A 3,449-nucleotide genomic window follows, 5' to 3' on the forward strand; every position below is an offset into this window, starting at 1 on the left:
AAAAAGTAGAGGCCTTCTCAACTCAGACCACTCCCTATCTCCCAGTCACGCCTAACCGACTACAGCAGATAAGGGATGCGCAGAAGGTAGATGAAGAATGCTCCCTTTTAAGATCATACTGCCTTCATGGATGGCCCCCTTTCTTGCCTCACCAGCCGTTACTATGCCCATATCGGGAAAACAGAAGCCACCTCAGGATTGTTGATGACTTACTACTGCACGATGATCCAATAGTAATTCCAAGGAGTATGCAACTACAAATCCTCGACTGCATTCATACTGGTCTCCTAGGCGTAGATCCAGGGCACCCACTTCCATATGGTAGCCGGGACTCTCCATGCAAATCGGTGAGTTGATCATCCAATGCCACACCTGTGCCAAGGAACAACCAACGCCCAGAGAACCACTTATGCCTTCATCCTTCCCAGCCCGCCCTGGGGGAGGGTAGCAACAGACCAGTATGACCTGTATGGTGGCTTGACAGCAAGGAACTTTCTGATGAGACTTCTCATTCAGTTATAAAAACTCTCAGGGAGATTTTCGCCACACATGGAATCCCAGATGTCATTATGTCACACAACGGGCCACAGTATAGCGCAGAGACCTTTCGACAGTTTGCCAAAGCAAGCGAAGTGGAAAGAGCCATTCGCACAGCAAAGTCTATGCTGAGGAAAAACGAAGAATGGCTACTCACCAAGTTAATTACTCATGGGACGTTGCCTGCAAACACAGCTACCAACTCTTCCAACCAACTTGTACCCTAATATGCAGATAAAAGATCTCCAGTTGGTTGAAGAAAAGGAAAGCTTGTATAGAGTGAACCAACAGTGCAACTTTGACAGGCATCATAGAGGAAAGGAACTGCCAACACTTGAACTGGGTGGCCGAGTTTGGATAAGAGATCAAGATCGGTATGGCCTGGTGACAGGGAAAACTGAGAAACCCCATCTTCCCTTGTCACTACAGAGAGAGGCACACCCCGATGAAACCGCTCTGCCTTAGTAGCCTCAGCAAAACCAGCCGAAGCCAAACAACACTCAGCTATGCTGCCCTGTGATGTCACTCTGCATCACCAGTACCCAGCACTCTGTTGAGGCCTCAGATTAAGCAAGTTCCCCCATCACCACAGACAGCTGTCCCAATACCTACTTTAGTAACAACACTGGATGAGTGCGTACCTCCACGGAGTCCAAGCCCTGCAGTCCTGACATCTTGGTCAGGAAGAGCTGTCAGACCTCCAGAACACTTGAATCTTAGGTTGAACATTGAACTGTGTGTGCCTCAGTGCTACACATGAACATTTTGATTTGTTGTTATTATTCCTGTTGTTGCTCGTTTTGTTATATTTTCATAGCTTTGCCTTTTGAGGGGGAATGTAAGATTAGGCATTGCATGCTGGGACCGCTAGGTCGGCCATCTTAAATAAACCTTGGGCCAGCTTGCATTACTCGATCAAAGTCTCCTTTCTTCTTCGCATGATACTGTAATCACCACAGCTAGTGGCAGTACAAACTCCGGAAGCAATATTTGCTCCCCAGAAGGAAAATAGATTTTTAATCACCTTTTGTCAGAGTCGAACACAACTTCTAAGTACCAAGAAGTGAATGACGAAGCACTGCCAACACCCAATATGGGTAAGAAGATAGTATCTCAATTGCAAGAAATACTGCACAGGTTAACGAGCATCGAAACAAGACTACAAAATCAGTAGTTTGGAAAAGGCAGTAAGAAAAGAAGGTAACATTGCTCCATGGGAAGGAAACTGAGAAGGTGAAAGAGGTGGAGAAAGGACTAGAGTTTGCGAATGCCAAGATAATTGAGCGGAGAGGAAATGTATCAAGACATGTTCAGCAGAAGGGAAAACCTACACTTTTGGAATCCCCGAAGTGACTTATAGCAGTGATAATAGAAGTGATTAGTTGTATAAGTTTCTTAAGGATGAGCTGAACATTGATAACTCGGATTCTATTGAATTTCAAAGAGTGCATAGAGTTGAAAGGAAAAAACCAAGGCAACTAGGAACCAATTAATGCTCAGTCCTTAAGATATCCAGATCCTGAGCTTGTCTTTAAAGGTGTTTGGGGGTTGGGGGCGGAGACCAATGTTAAGGTTTACGCTGATTTTCCAGACGAGACCAGGGAAAAAAGAAGGAAACAGTTGCTGAGAATGAAAAAAGCGAGAGAAGATGGGAAAAAGTGTATTTTTTTTAAATCGCAACCAGATAGATTGTATATTGATGGGAAATCAATTGTTTTTTTATTAATTTTTTTTGCTTTAGAGCAAAGCCGGAGAAAATTCTTGCAACTTTTATTCCCATGACAGCATGTTGGATATTATTTATCTGCTGCTTTTTTATGTCTTTTAAATTTACGTGTGAAGCTATGATCCTTGCAGTTACGAACGCAATTTTTGCAATTGCGTAAAGAAGCCTAAAAAATTCATGACTTCAGGCTTTTTTACGCAATTGCAAAAATTGCGTTCATAACTGCGAGGATCATAGCTTCACTTGATTTCATATCCGCAGTTCATATATGATCCATTTCACATATCATTTCATCATTGATTCGTGCCCCACAAGAACATTAGAACACACAAATGACCAGCTCCCAACGTCAGTGGCTGCATAGCTCAGTTGGTTAGAGCATCGCATTGGCATTGCGAGGTCATGGGTTCAAAACCCGTTGAAGTCCTGAATTTTTCAGGCTTCTTTAAGCAATTACAAAAATTGCATTCATAACTGTGAGGATCATAGCTTCACTTGATTTTGTATCCACAGTTCATATATTATCCATTTTCATATATGATTTCATCGTTGATTTAAGTGTGCATTGTTAAGTATTAGTTGGTTCGTTTTATTTTTTGGTATTATTCAATATCTTAAATCTACGCCGATTTGGGTATGTTACTTTATAAAGGGATAATGTTAATTTCAAATTAATATATTTAAATGTTCCAGGGATTTGCTCTGCTGTAAAGAGGAGAGCGTTTCCCTCTGGCTAAATAAACAAAAGGTAGATATTGTGTTTTTTGAAAAAACTTACAGCACAAAGGAAGTCTAGTTAGTATGGAAAACACAGTAGAAAGGTAAGACATTTTATTCACATGGCACAAATCTTAGTTGCGGGTGTTGGTGCTTGTTAGAGATATTTTGGAATTCGTATGCAATTCCTCACACATTAATGACAAGGGCCGTTTTATCCCAGATGTCACTGTGCAAGGTTCATAACTTTTATTTGTCACTATTTATGCTCCAAATAAAGTTCACTATGAATGTTTTTGTTTCTATGAGTTAAATCGCCCACTGGAAAATCATCATAGTGGTGAACAATAAATCGTTTTGGGAGGCGACTTTAATGTTACTCTTTGTACCGATCTTGATTGTTCTGGGGGCAATCCAACAAAGAAAGAAAATCTTAGTTGTATTCAAAATACATGTTCAAATTTTTATT

At 41.3% G+C, this 3,449-nt stretch overlaps 1 non-coding gene across 1 annotated transcript; it reads left to right on the forward strand.

Moving 5' to 3' along the window:
• The first annotated feature begins 2,617 nt into the window (after window positions 1–2,617).
• Trnaa-ggc (transfer RNA alanine (anticodon GGC)) lies at window positions 2,618–2,690 on the forward strand. The gene has a single exon. It is a non-coding gene; the product is annotated as a tRNA-Ala (tRNA).
• Window positions 2,691–3,449: the final 759 nt, after the last annotated feature.

This window comes from Montipora foliosa, chromosome 4, assembly GCF_036669935.1.
Source record: "Montipora foliosa isolate CH-2021 chromosome 4, ASM3666993v2, whole genome shotgun sequence".
Lineage (NCBI taxonomy): Eukaryota > Metazoa > Cnidaria > Anthozoa > Scleractinia > Acroporidae > Montipora > Montipora foliosa.